Consider the following 18,232-nt stretch of genomic DNA (forward strand, 5'->3'; position numbering starts at 1 on the left):
TTGGGAAAAGAAATGTCAGTAGGATGCGTCAATCTCCTGGTGTTTTGTGTTTCTGTCAACAGTGCAGGCCACTGTCCTTGCTCTGGAACACAGGCTCTAGAGGTCTCCTCTGGCCTCCTCTGGCCTCTGCATCATCTCGCTTTTGGGGGACACACGCAGACTGCCTGCGAACGCACTCTGTGGCCTTTGGATTTGAGGGATTCTGGTTTGAATGACCGCTAGTTTGTTGATTATGAGTGCTGTGTAGCATGGGTAAAATATAATGAAAATCTTTATCAAATCATATAAAAGGAATAGTATGGTAACTTCTCGAACCACTTGGAATAAGCCTGAGACTGCTATCAGAGAATATGAGGAATAACTCAAGATACACAATAACTGTGATAGAAAGATATTATAACAGTTGAATTTTTTGATTCGCTTTTAAAAGTTCAATATTTGGTAAAGTTGTTTAGAAACAAAAGGAGCTAAATACATTAGAAGGGACTTAGAATCTAGGGATATCTTCGAAGAGGTTGTGTATTTCCTGATTCTAATGATGGAAATCTCTCTAAGGCTCTAGGAGCTTTGCTTGCAAGCATTTATTATACCTTCCATTAAAAGGCAATACATTTTCATTATATAAATTTGAAAGAGAGCATAGGTATAAAGAAGATAAATTATTTATATTCCTATTGCTATTAATATTTCATTGTATTGCTTTTGGGTTTGTTTGTCTTTTGTCTTCTTACATAATCTTTAAAAACAGGTTGTGATAATAATTATTATAGTTTCATTTTCCAAGTAATGTAATATAGTATCTCCATGTTACCAAATTCTTTGTAAACAGCATTTTAATAACAGCACAACAATCCAAACACAGACCAAAAGTTATGCACAGACGTACATTTACATTGTTATGAAAAATACGAAAAAAAGGAAGCAAATGTGTAAACCAGGATTATTTCTTCTTCCTTCCATTATAAATAACACTCCAGTGTCTTTCTGCTAAAATCTGTCTAGATTTAGAATTGTGGCTTCAGGATATGGTCCCAGAAGTGAACTAAGTACAACAAAGAATATGAACATGTTCCTAGGCCTCAATTACCATGTTGCCTTCCCAAGGGATGTACACAGGGGCTTCCAGAAACAGTATTTGAGAATCCTGTCTCACCCACACCCTTTGCACAAGGTGCATGACGTCAGGAAGGGGCTCAGAATTAACCCCCAACCAGATCATCATCACCCTGTCCTCTGCAGGGCTCCGTGTCAGCTCCCGAGCTTGCATTCTCAGGCCCTTCATAACCGGTTCCTCCCCACCACGCACACAAACGCCCGCAAATAAGCAAACAGACAGAGCTTCCAACATTATTCCTGTCTCCACCCCAGTCCACTGCCCAAGCTCATGCTCTGTGCCACATCCCCAGCACTCACCCCCTATACGCCCAGCTCTAGAGATGAATCCTGAAGATCTCTCTCCTTCTAGAATAACTTCTTTTCTCCATCTGCCAGGAGGGAAGAGGAGGGTAGATAAGGAAAGGGAGAGAGGGAGAAAGAAAAACTGTTACTTCAAAAGTATGCATTAGGCCAACTAGGGCCTCAATAAAATCAAACATTAATTCACAAGTGTTCTGGCTCCCAGGATCGGCCCTGGTGTGAAGCACAGTGAGACCCAGCCCCCCGCCCCCGTGCCTGGATCGTGGACTGAGCAAGGGACAGAGCTGGAAGGAACCATAGCGTCATTCACCCACCCCTTTCACTGCAGGCTCAGGGCTCCAGGGCTGCGTCTGGGTTCCTATAACCAGGGAGTGACACAGCAGTGTCTGGAACGTAGATGGGCATGATGCCCAATGATGCCTGGCATCGGCGCCCCCAGGAGAGGGATGGCACTTACTGTCCACGCGCTCTGGCACCACAAGCCTTCGGGGCAGGACAGCTTCCCGGGCCCCCTTGGCTGTAACCCTGTGCGCCGCTAGCCGCCGGGTCCCCTCAGTCCTTCAGAGTCGCCGTCACCTTTGCTGCCCCAAGCCTTTGAGGTGCCAATCGCCAATCTCTTAAGTCTTCTTCGGTTCTGAGTTGCATTTTAAGATGGCCAGTTTTGCAGCTTTTTGGCGAATGGGTTGGTACCAGGCAAGAGTGAAAGGACGCTGCTGTGGTGGCCCAGGCACAAAAAGACAGTGACCTGGATGAGGTAAAGATGGTGGCCGTGGAGAGGAGGGGACAAATGCAAGATATATTTTGCCAGGAGAACTGACAGGACTGGCAGATGGATTCGCAGTGAAAGTGAGGAATTCAGGATGATTCCCAGTTTCTAATCACGGTGCCATGTACTGTCACAGGAAAAGCTGGGGAGTGAGGAGCTGGTTTGGGGGGGGAAATCAAGAGACTTTTAAGACATGTTAATTTCACCATGTTTCAGACTAGCATAACTGGATGTTCTCTGAAAATGCCAAGCGGACATAGCCCTGAATCCTCTCTGGTCTCAGGTTCCTCCTCTAGGAAATGAAAAGATGGGGTAAAATCCATCACCTCTCCCCGACCACAGCAGCCTTCATCCCAGCTCTCCTGTCTCGGATGGTGTGTCTCTGCGGAAGTTACAGCTGAACTTGTAGGGTTTGTCTCAGAGGAGAAGTCCAGGGTGAGACATGCACGGGGGAGACAGTGGCATAAAGATGGGACTTAAATTCAGGAGAACTTATGTGACCGTCCGGAAGAAAGCATGGAAAGAAAAGAGCAGATGGTCCAGGGCGGCCTGAGCCCCGAGGGAGCCCACGTCGAGTGGTCAAGGAGAGAAGAGACCCCTGATCACTGCAGTTCTTCAAGCACCGCCAAAAGAAAGAGGACAGAGTGACAGAAAACCTGTTAAAACTCCTGTGACTCACAATTTCCCTCTAGCTGTAGAGTCGTAACCATGAAATTCCTCCACCTGTGAAGACAGGGACCCAGTTAAACCCAGAGGTGCTTCAAACCCCAAGAAAAGGCTTGTTGTTGTTCTTAAGAAAGATATTTCTATTAAAACCACTGGAAACTGAAGATATGATTTGAAAGAGCCTGACAGTTGATTCCACGGTAGAATGTGCTAACGAAGCATAAGCAAACGGTTAATGATAGAAAACGTAATCGCTTCTGAAAGAGGGCATTACCGAAGGTTATTTGTGCCTCAGTAGTTCTTCAGGAAGTACCAAACACGAGCTAATGGTGAGTTTGCCCACATACACTGAAAAGCAGCAAACCCAAACAACAGTGAATACAGGTCCGAATTCAGTAATTCATACAGTAAGCAATTCTGTCATTTTTTAATGTAAAATTGGGCAGCTTCCCCAGCATCGTTCTTTTTCTCACCATGATAAGTAAGTTTTCTGCCCCATTGGGTATCAGGCTAATTTCCAGCTTCTTTGTATATTAGAGGTAAATTTAGAAACTACAGTAGGATTAAAAAGAAGACATTGATGCTTACTCATGCACTTTCGTCTTAAACAATTTAATTTCTGAAACTGCTACGTAAACTAAAATGAACAGATCGTTTTCATCTTCAAATTACAGGTTACTAAAAAACACAACCCGGTAACTTCCAGATCAGGAAAATCCTCTTACTAGGAGTCTCCACTAACCATTTGTGACTATGAAAAATGAAATTTTAAAACTGAGACTTTTTTTTAAGACTCTAAGTATTGCTGCTATTCTTTGCTCAAAAATAACCTCAGTTATATTGCATCCATCAGAATAATGATAGTTTCCTTCTCCAGAATGAGGAGTATCAGACCTCCCAGCAGTATATCAGAAGCCAGTATAAAGAAGAGTGTACTGTTTGTTTGTTTGTTTTTGCGGTACGCAGGCCTCTCACTGTTGTAGCCTCTCTCGTTGCGGAGCACAGGCTCCAGACGTGCAGGCTCAGCGGCCATGGCTCACGGGCCCAGCCGCTCCGCGGCACGTGGGATCCTCCCAGACCGGGGCACGAACTCGTGTCCCCTGCATCGGCAGGCAGACTCTCAACCACTGCGCCACCAGGGAAGCCCAAGAAGAGTGTACTTTTAATGCAAATAATTCAGATATTCCTTTTAAAAAATTAATACCCAACTTCTGTAGCATAACATTTTTCTGGCATGATTTTAGTTTGCCGCAAACTAGAATATCATAGGTTCTATAAAAATTACTAATACAATGGAAAATAATTTGGCTAGCTTTATTGTTTGGGGGAAAGGAATATTACATGCTCATTGTAAATTAAAATGTAAACAATACAGAAAAATACAAAAGGAAATACAGATCACCTACAATTGTATCACCTAGAGATAGCTACAGTTAACATTTCCAATGCATACTTCCAATCTTTTTCTCTGTGGGTAATTGTGTACTCTACACCCATGCACACTTCATCCCATGCACACAAAATGAGATCATACTGTCAGTACTTCCTTGTGATCTTTTTTCCTTAATATAACATCTACCACTCCTTTATGATTTAACAGTCTGCTTGTGGTTTTTAATGTCTACATAGTATTCCATCAGTGAGCCATGCCAACATCAACTTAACATGCCCAAACTGTTGAACACTGGGTGTGTATTTTTCCAGGTAAAAAGAATGGTGCGGGCTTCCCTGGTGGTGCAGTGGTTAAGAATCCGCCTGCCAATACAGGGGACACGGGTTTGAGCCCTGGTCCGTGAAGATCCCACATGCCGCGGAGCAACTAAGTCCATGCTCCACAACTACTGAGCCCGCACTCTAGAGCCCACGTGCCACAACTACTGAAGCCCGCACGCCTAGAGCCCGTTCTCTGCAGCAAGAGAGGCCACGACAGTGAGAAGCCCATGCAGTGCAATGAAAAGTATCCCCCACTGGCCACAAATAGGGAATGCCTGTGCACAGCAACAAAGACCCGATACAGCCAAAAATAAATAAATAAAATAAATAAATTTATTAAAAAAAGAAAAAGAAATGCCACCTGAGTATGATAAGTAATATGGGAATTTTCTAAAAAAAAAAAAAGAGTAGCCCCCGGTCACCACAACTAGAGAAAGCCCGTGCACACCAACTCAGCCAAAAATAAATAAATAAATAAATAAATTTTTAAAAAAAAAGAATGGTGCAATGAATACTCTGTGTTTATAAAGTTTTGTTTACAGTTCTCATGACTTCCTTAGAATAAATTTCTAGATATAGGATGATTTATCAGAGAGCATGTTACCCATGTTAAAATTTTTTTTATTAAGACTTTTTTTATACAGTAGGTCCTTGTTGGTTATCCATTTTAACTATAGCAATGTGTACATGTCAATCCCAAACTCCCTAACTACTGTATAGCACAGGGAACTCTGCTCAATATTATGTAGCAATCTAATTGGGAAAATAATTTGAAAAAGAATAGATACATGTATATGTATAATGGAATCACTTTGTTGTACAATTGAAACTAATGCAACATTGTTAATCAACTATACTCCAATATAAAATTAAAAGTTTAAAAAAAAAGACTTTTTTTTGAGGGCAGTTTTAAATTCACATCAACTTGAGGGGAAGGTACAGAGATTTTCCATATACTTCCTGCCCCACACATGCTCCCCTATAATCCACACCCTGCACCAGATGGGAATCTCTTACAACTGACGAACCTACGCTGACCCATCATAATCACCCAAAGTCCATAGTTTACATTAGGTTCATTCTTAGTGTTGTACATCCTTTGGGTTTGGACAAATGTATAATGACATATCTTCACCTTTACAATACAAACAGAGTAGTTTCACTGCCCTAAAAATCCTCTGGTTATACATATTTTAAAGGCAATTTAAATATTACCTAAGAGTGGACCATTTCATATTCTACTAATGTATATGAGAGTTTCTATGTCCCTGATTTCTTACAACACTAAGAATAATTATGGGAAAAAACAACTTTGCCAATTTGATTGCTGAATAATGATATCTCATTTTTATTTTTTAGTGAGTTTTAGTGTTCATATACTTATTGGTTATTTGAATTGTATGTCTGTTCATGCCCTCTGCCTATTTTAAAGTTGGGTCTTATCTTTTTTATTGCTTTAAAAGAAATATTTATATTCTCGTTTTTCAAGTATAACTATTTTTTTCCTAGTTTAGAGATGACCTTTTACTTTCTGTATTTAGTGATGGTATTTTATTGTTTTTTTAACATATAGAAGTTTTCTTTTTTTTTTTTTTTTTTTTTTGCGGTACGCGGGCCTCTCACTGTTGTGGCCTCTCCCGTTGCGGAGCACAGGCTCCGGACGCGCAGGCTCAGCGGCCATGGCTCACGGACCTAGCCGCTCCGCGGCATGTGGGATCTTCCCGGACCGGGGCACGAACCCGTGTCCCCTGCATCGGCAGGCAGACTCTCAACGACTGCGCCACCAGGGAAGCCCCAGAAGTTTTCATTTTTATGTTGTCAAATCTGTGGAAAAATTTATAACTATAAATGCTTATATTTAAAAACAAAAAAGATCTGAAATCAACAACCTAACTTTACAACTTAAGGAACTAGAAAAAGAACAAACTAAACCCAAAGCTAGCAGAAGGAAAGGAAATAATGAAGATTAGAGCAGAGAGAAATGAAATAGAGAATAGAAAAACAATAGAGAAAATCAATGAAACCCAAAGTCGGTTCTTTTAAAAAAAAATCAACAAAATTGACAAACCTTTCACTATGGACTAAGAAAGAAAGAAGACTCAAATTACTAAAATTAGAAATGAAAGTGGGGACATTACTACCAATTCTACAGAATTTTTTTTTAAATTTTGAGCACACTATGCATAATTGTATGCCAACAAATTGGATAACCTACATTAAATGGACAAATTCCTAGACACAAAACAACCAAGATTAAATCTCAAAGAAATAGGAAATCTGAATAGACCTGTAACTATTGAATCAGTCGTCAAAAATCTCCTGACAGAGAAAAGCCTTGGACCCCATGGCTTCACTGGCAAGTTCTACCAAACATTTAAAGAAGAACTAATAGTAATCCTTCTGAAACTTTTCCAAAAAGATGAAGAGGAACACTTCCTCATTCATTTTATGAGGCCAGCATTACCGATACCAAAGCCAGACAAAGACACTACAAGAAAAGAAAACCACAGACCAATATTACTTATGAACATTGACACAAAAATCCTCAACTAAATACTACCAAACCAAATTCAGCAGTATGCTATCAAATGCACAGAAAACACTGTTAATACTGTAGTTACACAGAGCAAGTTATCTAAGTGCAGCCTTGTCTTAAGTATGTACAATCATGGTTGCTGGAAAGTATGGGCCTTGGAGTTGGACAGACCTGGCTTCTCACTCTGCCTTTAGCACAAAGTCTCTCTGTGACCTTTGGCATGTTACCTGTCCTCTTACTTAAGATGACACAATAATGCTTCCTCTCCAAGACCAGAGAGGTTTTTTGTTTTGTTTTTGTTTTAATAAATTTATTTATTTTTAGCTGTGTTGGGTCTTTGTTGCTGCACGTGGGCTTTCTCTAGTTGTGGCGAGCGAGGGCTACTCTTCGTTGCGGCGCGCGGGCTTCTCATTGCAGTGGCTTCTCTTGTTGCGGAGCATGCGCTCTAGGTGCACGGGCTTCAGTAGTTGTGGCACGCGGGCTCAGTAGTTGTGGCTCACGGGTTCTAGGGCACAGGCTCAGTAGTGGTGGCGCACGGGCTTAGTTCCTCCGCGGCATGTGGGATCTTCCCGCACCAGGGCTCAAACCCGTGTCCCCCACATTGGCAGGCGGATTCTTAACCACTGCGCCACCAGGGAAGTCCCAAGACCAGAGAGTTAACGTACGGGAACATGCCTGCTATGTTCTTGGCAAGGAGTTAATGTATTTTTCCTGCCCCTGCTTTATGTCAACGAATTACTTTTTTGACGCATATAATATTTATATTCCATCTGTCAAATTTGAGTCAGATGGTGTGAATATTTAACGTATAATAATAAAGCCTATTTCCTGAGTGCCTGCTGTTTGTATTAGGTAGTGAAGAAAATACAGAGAGGTAAGGGAAACTAAAACCACACCTGCTTTTAACCAATTTAAAACGACAGTAGGAATGTAAGAGGCACGTCCTAAAATAACAGCAAGAGAAGTTAGAATGTGGTAAATGCCACAAAGGACAATGGGAGGAAGGAGGGGAGAGAAAGAAGACAGCTGACTTGGAGGGTGGCTCAGAAATACCATTTCTTTATGTTCTTAAAGGAAATTAAATCCAAGTCGAGGCTTCATCTCTCTGGACTAGTAGGAAATTTCATCCCAAATGCAACCCCTTCCTCCCCCAGACTTTCCTCTCTCAATAAGTTACACCCCCATCCAGAGTTGTTTAAATCTACACTCGAGGGGAGTTCCTGGCCGTCCAGTGATTAGGACTCTGTGTTTTCACTGCTGTGGCCCAGGTTCAATCCCTGGTCAGGGAACTGTCGAAACTCAAGCTACGTTCCTTGCTGCCTGTCTCTCCTGCCCCCTCCCATTTCATGTCGATGACTGTCCGCAAGTTTGATCCTCCGAAGCCCACCCATCCCACCTGCATCCCCACCTGGCCCATCCCCTTCACCTGGACCACTTCTCCGACTGCTCTCCCTGAGTCCTCTCCTGCTTCGTCTGCCCCCACCGCAGCCTCCAGAGCATCCAGAGCGATCTTTGACAAGAGGATCTCAGGTCCCACCGTATTCCTGCTCAAGTAACTTCCCGTTCTCCTTGGGAGAAACAGAAAATGGTCCCATTTGTCTTAATCAGCTTCAAAGCCTCCATGGTCTCTGGCCCTGCCTGCCTCCTGGCCTCCCCACAGGAGCCTCCTTCTGGTTCTTAGATGTTCCCAGCTTGCCATCCCTCAGCCTGGGATGGCCTTCCTCTGGATCACTACATGACCACCTCTGCAGCTGAAGAGTCATTTCCTCTGAGGTCACGCCCTGTCACATCACCTGATTCTGATTCTTAGCAGAGCACTCACGCTTCCTAGATTTCTTCTTCCTGCACTTATTTCCTGTCTTTCCCACTGGATGATAAGCTCAATGAGAAAAGGGACCTTGTCCGTCCTATAGGTCAGTGAATTTCCAGCCCCTTTGAATAAACATTTCCCTCCAATGTGCTCCCAGCCCACTGTGCCATCCCTCGGGAACCCTGGGGAGGCGGGGAGGCCCCTTTCAGCCTCTGGCCTCCATCAGTGCCCTGGGCCAGCAGACTTACTCCCCGAGGTACCATCATCTCCCCAGGAGCTGCCCCTGAGCAGGGTAGGGGCCCCTCCTCACTCCCACCTCCTCTACCCTGACCCCTTCACCTTGGACAGGTCCAGCCCTCCCACCAGGGCCCTGGGCACCAAAGGCCGCTCAGCAGATGAACCTCCAACAGCCCAGGGGGTGTTTGTTTGTCATAATGTCATAAATGTCCGCAGTGTTTAAGCAGTTTCTCATTTTTCCTCTGGGAAAATCCTGGAGGATGAGGATTGAAATACATGAAGAGTAGGGAAAATTTTGAGCTACCCTGACATACAATGTAAAGTGAAAACCACTGAATACAAAATTCTGTAAAGTAATTGATTATTATGCTTTTGTAATGCATAGAAAAACCCTGGAAGAAATTAAAGTAATACATTACCAATGTTGTTTTGGTGGGAAGAAGTTAACTATGGGTAATACAGACTCTTTTCTTTCTTCAACTTTTACGTATTTTCTACGTTACATGTAATGAGAGTATGTTGCTTTTATAAACATTTTTTTAAGTTTTTTAAACTGTATGTTTTAACATATTTTTTAAACCCAGAATTCCATGTCTGGTAATTTATCATCTGAAAATATTCATGAGTGTGCATGTCGATCTTGTCACAGAATCTTCATTAAATAATTTTCCATAATAGTAAAAGAGTTAAAAGCAACCTAAACATCCAAAAACAAGAGATAACTTAGAATGGTGAAATACAGGCAGACCTCAGAAATTATGTTGTAGAAGAATACTTCACGTTATTAAAAAATGTTCACTATCTGGATAGATTTCTTTTTAATAAAAATTTTAAAATGTAAAAGATTACAAAACATGAGTGCATTTCTGTGTGTATATATATGTACTGCATATATATATATATACACACACACACTTAAGGAAAAAAACACTTCAGAGCATAAAGCCAAATATTAGCCTTAGTTATTATTCAGTCATGGTATGAAAGGTGATATTAATTTTCTTCTCTGTGCTTACCTTGCCTCTCTTTTTTTTGTTAAAAAAACAACCACAACAATGAACATTATGTATTACTTTTCCAGTAAGGAAAAAGACAGCAATAGAGGATATATATATATATATATATGTATGTGTGTGTGTGTGTATATATATATATATATATATAATTTTTTTTTTATAATTTTTTTTTAAGACCTCTGAAAATGCCCCTTGATGTGTGGAAGGACCAATGTCCTGGGCAGGGTCCTCCAGGAACCCTTGTTAGAGGCAGGAACGAGGGGAAGGGGAGCTAGAGACTGGACTGGCCCAGGACTAGGGGGACCTGTGGCTTCCTGGTGCCCAGTGACAGGTGGTTGAGGTGGTTAGTTAGAACCTCTTCCATTCCGCCTGTTGGGATGCCTTGGGGAGCACGTTACATTTAACAGGTGTTTATTAAGCAGCTACTATGTACCAAGCACTCCTTTGGGGCTTTTAGCAGGTGAGACGTGTTCCCAACTAGAGAGCCACAGGAGCCAGCTGGGTTAACTGGGTCTCGTGCAAGGCAAGCAGCTGAAACCATGGGCACAAAGGCTACTGCTGAAGCAGGAAGCTGACGGCAGTTCTCAAGATGGGAACAAGAATTGATTTAAGATCTCGGTACCTCGATCTTGTGTCAACATCCTGGAAGGGTAAAGCACGGTGACCTCATTTGGCCTGGTCTCTGAGTCACTGAGAGCATGAGTTTCACATGCTGGGCTCACTGGTACGCTTATTATCTCCCAAGACTCAGACACGTTCTTTTTTTTTTTTTTTTTTAATCTTTATTGGAGTATAATTACTTTACAATGTCGTGTTAGTTTCTGTTGTACAAAAAGCGAATCAGCTATAAGTATACATATATCCCCATATCCCCTCCCTCTTGCGTCTCCCTCCCTCCCACCCTCCCTATCGCACCCCTCTAGGTGGTCACAAAGCACCGAGCTGATCTCCCTGTGCTATGCGGCTGCTTCCCACTAGCCATCCTTCTTACATTTGGTAGTGTATATATGTCAGCGCCACTCTCTCACTTCGTCCCAGCTTCCCCTTCCCACCCTGTGACCTCAAGTCCATTCCCTACATCCGCGTCTTTATTCCTGCCCTGCCCCTAGGTTCATCAGTACCGCTTTTTGAGATTCCATGTATGTCAGACACATTCTTAACCTCTGCGTGTTCGGTTTCTGCTTCCATAGTGAAGCAACAGCGCCTGCTTCAGCGATGTTGGCATTAAATGAGGTGGCTCATGTGATGTGCTCGCGGCTTTCTTCGGGGAGCATTACTCAGCGGTGATGACAATAGCATCGCCATCTGAGAGCATCCCCAGGGACCCAGCTCTAACCACAGGTCCGTGCTTGAGCAGGGGCCCAGCGGCCGGCGTCCTGTGGGTTGAGCCCGGTAACCTCACCCAGCCAGGAGCCAGGGAGGTCCGTCTGGCTCGGTCTCAGGGATCACCTTGCCCTGGGTCTCCGGAGGGAGGGCAGGCAGTGACTGACCTCCTGTCTCACCAGGGCAGCAGGGCCCCAGACTAGCCGGGGACAGAGCAGGAAACCCCACCCTCTCCCTGGCTTGGCCTGTTTACATACTGACTGACGTCAGTCTGAGCTGCCTTCCGGTGGGCCTGGGTGTGCTCGTTTCTCCTGTGAATTACAGCCTCTACCCCGCTCCTTCTGCCTGCTCCTTCAGCTCAGATGTGCTGCTGTGGCCCCACCCCACCAGGGCCTCCAGGGACACCAGTTGTGGGCTTGTAGGCCCCCCACCCTCCTGTCTCTTTGTGTCCCAGGCCGCTCACCTGATCACAACGTTAACTCTGTGTGTGTGTGTGTGAGAGAGCGAGAGAGAGACGTACCATTACCTGGGATCTTCTACCAAATTAAGCCCTGTCCGTACAACCTTTTGTACCTTGCTTTCCATTATCTGTGACCTTCTTGGTCTGCCTTTGCCCAGAGTTTCAGTGTTGGTGTCCTGAGCTGGACTTGAACCCAGGCCTGGCTGTGTGACCCAAGTTATGACCATCACTTAACCTCCCACCCTGAGGTCCTCACCTGCAAAGTGGTGGAACAGTACCTGTTACAGGGACTGCCAAGGGGATTAAACAAGCACACACCTGGTATGATGCCTGGTATACAGCAGGTGCTTAATAAATGCTCTTCGCTTCTTAGCTAGCTTTACAAGCCCCTTTAGAACTTTCCATCTAGGGTTTTACCTTGGGCTGCCATCAATTAGGGTGTATTTTCCTAGTAGCAGAGCCAGGTTGGTGCGTGAAGAGACGTGAGCCTGGGCTAAGCTAGTGCCGCCTCTTCCTTTCCCCTCCCCGTGGAGGGGGTGGTGGGTGATGTCCCAGAACTGCAGGCTTTGGTGGATCTGGTGATCTTGGTTCTTTGCACCTGCTGAGAGGAATCATCCCCTCTGGTTCCAGGGATGGCTTCGCCAAGAAAACAACTTCAGGGATGCCGATAAGACAATGAGAATGATCTTAACCAGCTGTCTGCCAACTGAAGTGACTTCTAATAAACTTCCCATTAGCATTTGCTGAAGTGTGTTCCGTAGACCCTTAGTCGGAGGGTGTGAGCAAGAGCCCCATGGAGGGAGGAAGACGGAGCACGTTCCACGTGTGTAGGACGTCCTGGGGGAGGGCAGGCCAAGAGGGTTCCTTTGTCACAGGCCACCCCGGGTGCCCTGCAGATCCCTCCATGGGAAATACCTACAGTCTTCCTCATGCACAGTTGACTGTAGAACTCCTTTTTCTTAAGGAGCTCCTGTGAACACATTATAGAAATACGGTCCTTCTGAGAAATCTTTCTAGAAACATTGCTTCTTTTTTTTTTACAAACTTATTGAAGCCTATTTTACACATCATATAATTCACCCATTTCTAGTACAATTCAATGATGTTTAGAAAATTTGCCAAATGGTACAATCATCACCATAATTCAGTTTTAGAGCATTTCTGCCACCCAGCCCCCGAAATCCTCATGCCCGTTGACTGTTAATCTCTGTTCCTAGCCCCCTGCCCCAGACAACCGCTAATTTACTATCTGTCTCTATAGATTTTCCTTGAGAACCATGGCTTTTTTTCTTACTGTGGTAAAATATACACATCGAAATTTACCATTTTAAAGTGAACAATTCAGTGGCATTAAGCACAGTCAGCCTTCATCACCATCCAATTCTAGAACTTTGCATCATCTCAAACAGAAATTTTGTCCCCATCAAACAATAACTCCTCGTTTCGCCCTTCCCTCGAGCCCCTGGTAACCACCATTGTACTTTCGTCTCTATGAATTTGACTACTCCAGGGACCTCACTTAAATGAATCATACAACGTTTGTCCTTTTGTATCTTACTTATTCCCTTAGCATAATATCTTCAAGGCCCATCCATGTTGTAGCACGTGTCAGAAATTTTTAAGGCTGTATAATATTCCATGGCGTACGTAGACCACATTTTGTTTGTCCATCAGCTGATGGACTCTTGTGTTGCCTTCACTCTTGGCTACTGTGAATAATGCTGCTATGAACATTGATGTACGAATATCCGTTCTAGTCCCTGATTTCAGTTCTTCTGAGTGTATACCTAGAAGTAGAATTACTAGGTAATTTTACTTTTAACTTTTTGAGGAGTCACCATACTGTTTTCTATAGCAGCTGCACCATTTCACGTTCACACCAGTGACACACAAAGGTTCCAATTTCTCCACGCCCTTGAGAACGCGTTATTTTCTGTTTGGGCTTTTATTTTTGTTCTTTATAACAGGCATCCTAATGAGTGTGAAGTGGTAGGTTGCTGTGGTTTTGATTTGTATTTTCCTTAAGATTAGAGACGTTGAGCATCTTTTCATATACTTGTAGGCCACCTGTATATCTTCTTTGGAGAAAAGTCTATTCAAGTACTTTGCCCATTCTAAATGGGGTTGTTTGGAGTTGTGATGAGTTGTAGGAGTTCTTCATATATTCTGGATATTCCTTGTTAGATATACGATTTGCAAATGTTTTCTCTCATTTGGTGGTTTCCCTTTTCATTTTCTTGATAGTATTCTTTGATACACAAAATTTTTACTTTCGAAGTCCAGTTTACCTACTTTTCTCTTTTGCTGTTTGTGATTTTGGTGAAAGAAACGTTGCTTTTTGCTTTTGAAAATTCAAACAGAAGAAAAAGAGCTTACCTATGAAATCAAACAAAGAAGAAATCTCCTGCTATGATAAAAGTCATTCTTATCTTTCTTCTAGATATAGTTGGGTTCGTTTTTTAAGCTAAGAACTCCCAAATATTTCATTGTTTCGACCATGCGACTTGGCAGATGGCTGAACAACAGTTGTTGCTGTTACTTAATATTTGTTATGCACCAACAACTTGTCATACACAGTCAGAAAAGAAGATTCAAGCGGTTGTCAGCACTGGAGCTGTCTGTCCTAAGCGGCATGAGAGGCATATTTATTAGTAAAAACTTTCAGGTGCACGTGACAGAAAACCAATTTAAAATAGCTCAGATAGAAAGAATTCATCAGAAGAAACTACTTCTGGGGAAGGAGGAGAAGGACATTCGCTATAATGTTTCATGTCTTAAATAATTTGAAGTGAGTATGACACAATGTGCTAATCTGCGTTGTGAGTAAATAGATGTCTATTTTTTAAAGTATTTATGCATTTAAATTAATTTTCCCCCTTGATTAGGGGGAGTACCTGATGAGTATCCATCTGATTTCCTTAATTCTCTAATGACATGGCATACCACCATTACATGAAATTTTAAAATTAAGGACAAAAAAGGTTTTTAAACCACTTTTCCTTTCCAAGCAAATGAACAGAACTGGAAAAAAAAAAAAAAAAAGGAATTCACTGGTTCATGTATAGAATATAGTGATTGTATCTAAATCCAGAGAGAATCTCACTTCTCTCTCTCTCTCTCTCTCAATTTATTAGCTGTGCTTTTCGCCTTCCTTTTATCCATTGGCGTCTTTCCGTCCTCCTGTATGCATCTCGGGGGGGATCATGAGCGACTGCAGCGTGTATTACCTTAGTGTGCAAGCCCAGTAATTAAAATATTAAATCCCAGTGAAGACAAAGTCTCTTTGGATCATGTGTCCATCTCTGAACAAATCACTGTGGCCAGGGGAATGGACTACTCTGATTGGCTAGCCTGGGTCCTGTGCCCAACCCCATGGCCCGCAGTTGGGGGCTCAGAGATGGTGGACAGGGGCTTTCTAAAGGGAAGGATCCATGCGGTGAATCCACAGGGATACACAGGAGGACACCTGCTGGATATTGTGCAAGGACTTACCGTATTTGCCTGGATTTCTCTTAGTGCTATCTTTCTCCCAATTTTTCTCATTTTTAGGATTTTTGTGAATATGACTGTGAACATTATGGTTTTACAAAACAAAAATATCCTTTAATCCATGAAAGTTCCAATTGGAAGAAATATTTGAGACACTATTTGGATTGATGGATAAATAACTTTACAGATAGGAGAAACGCACATGTGAGCAGCGTGACTGAAGGGGCACACAGCACAGTAAACTGAGAAACTAGGGTAGAAAAGCTGAGTGACGGTGACTAATCTTTCAGAAGGCAAGAAAATTGAGAGAAATAATAATGAATGTGGCTATTAGATGGAAACCTCAGGATTCTTTTGGTTGCAAGTGATAGACAACTGCTCTGGTCTAACTGGCCTCGACCAAAGAAGGCAGTCTTCAATTCACATAACTGAAAAGTCTGAGGATACTTTCAGGTATAGCTTGATCTAGAACTCACTGTCTGCTGGAGCCATCTCTGAGCTCCATGTCCACTGGCTGGACACCTTCTCAGGGTTTCAGTGAACCTCCAGTGCAGCTCTGGGTGCTCCCCCTTATGGCTGCAGCAGCTCCAAGCCTCCTATCTGCACACCCCTGAGCCCGAGAATGAACACATAGGTGCCAGGAGTCCCAGAAGTGGGCCTGAGTTCTCTATGAATAGGCAAGCTGAGACCTTGGGCCCGACCATGGGTGACTCAGCATGGCAGGGGGATCTCTTGGGCCCCTGCCTTAACTACATCCCCGGCACTGTAGCTGGGGGGCAGGAATACTCGAATTGGCCCCTAGACCGGATGATGGGATCAGGCCCATCCAAACCACATGGCTGAGAACAGAAGGGCTGGTTTTAAATACCCAAACAAAACAAACAAAAACGATACTCATCGGGAGTGGAGGGGAAGTGTTCTGGCAGCAAACAGGTGTCCATTACAGGGACCATAATTTGATTATTGAAGATGAAGGTAAAAATAGAAAATAAAGATGAAGGACCAGGTCAGTGTTGAGTAACAAGGTACCGGCGGGGGTAATTACGACGTCCCAGTGCTTGAAAATGTCGTCTGTGTTCCATCCACCTGCAGACTGTTAGTGCCCCTGAGGCTGGTTAAACGGCCACCTTTCCATGAGCAGCCACTGCGTCATGACCGGCCCGGTGCTGCTGTCCGCCCTGCAGATCCTGGATGAGCCCACGTGCGGTCATGGGCGCTGACATCCCTCAGACTCTAGGACAGGGATCTCAACCCTGTACTCTTCAGGCCACAGGTTTGGGTTCAGAAAATGTGATTCTCAGAAACTCCAAAGGTCTCATGGACATGAGCTGGACAGAAGTTGAAGAATCCGAGGTATGGGCATGGAGCAGTGTGGCCACCAGGTCAGAGAAGTGGGCAGGGCAGACGGCCTCCTCTCCTCTCCTGCTCCTCCGGTCTGGGGTCTGAGAGGGCCCCTCCCTCCTGCCTCTCCTGATCTCTCCCGCCTCCCTCCTATGCTCCCAGGACCTGCGTGGCCTAGATGGGGCTCTGGAGGTGGGGGACCTGGCTTGGGAGCTCAGCAGGCTCCCTGGCCAGAGTGGGCCAGGCGATCGCCCTTCACCCCTCTCCTGCTCTTCCCAGAGAGTCCCTCTCACCTGCCTCTCCTGATCTCCCTGGCCTCAGGGGTGCTGATCATGTCTGGCCTCCACTTCTCCTCCCCCCTTGGTCCCCCTACGTCCTACCAGGTCACTCTGGGGTTCCTCCCGTCTCCTTGGGGGTCAGAGTCCCCCATCAGCGGCTGGCAGGAGCCCTAGTTGTGGGGAGACACTAACTCTGCATCTTCCCACACCGCCATCTTGACTCCTCCTAATTTATCCATCTTTTCCTTTATGATTTGTATTTTCTGGGTCTTGTTTAGAAAATACTTCCCTACCCAAGGTGATAAAATATTCTTCTATGTTGGAAAAACAAAAAGCAAAAAAATAAAAAACAGCTTCTATTGAACATTTTTCCTCCCAGTTTTCTGCAGGGAGATTGTAGCTGATTGTAGATCCTATTCCCTTTGAAATTGTGGCTGATTTGGTCCAGGAACACAGGATCCACAAAAGCCCTTCCTGCTTCCAGAACTTGGTCCTTATCTCCACGGCAGAGCTACCCACAGTGCTCGGGAAAAGAGAAAACATGTCTTTACCCGGCTTTGACAAGTGTCAGAGGAAGAGATTTGTACGATGTGAGGTCCTGAGGACAAAACCCCAGCGGGGCGCTCCCACCACAGACGCAGGGCCAGTTCCAGGAGGGCCAGGTTGACTAGTTCTATCCCATCGATGCCATCGGGAGGTGGAAGCTGCTGGCAGGAAGAATATACAAGGTCAGTCCCTTGTTCCAGAACGTGTCAGTGGTCCTATGTTTTGCTCCCGATTCCTCAGTGATAGCACTTTTGCCAGGTGAGCGAGGCAAGTGGCTTGGAGCATCCTGCTAACTGATGGACTGCGGTCCTTCAGAAGTAGCCACACAGACCCCATTTCCAAAAACTGGTCATCTCTTACTTCACTGGCTTCACATCTTTATTTAAGAACTGTGCATTCAATGCCAAAGGCATATTCCTAACACAGTCTTCCCAGAGCATATGATTTATTCTGTAATTTTAAAAATCCAGTCCATCTCATCATCTATTGTTGTCATCATATATATATTTAAACATAGTCCTTCAGTGGATTTTAAATGCTTTTATTTTATTCGCTTAATAAATATTCATTTTAAGGTGACAGCCAGATGGGCTTTAAGCAGAAAAAAATCGTTTATCCTTTGAGCAAATTTATTA

Source organism: Monodon monoceros, unplaced genomic scaffold, assembly GCF_005190385.1.
Source record: "Monodon monoceros isolate NGI ecotype Baffin Bay Population unplaced genomic scaffold, NGI_Narwhal_1 Super_Scaffold_1, whole genome shotgun sequence".
Lineage (NCBI taxonomy): Eukaryota > Metazoa > Chordata > Mammalia > Artiodactyla > Monodontidae > Monodon > Monodon monoceros.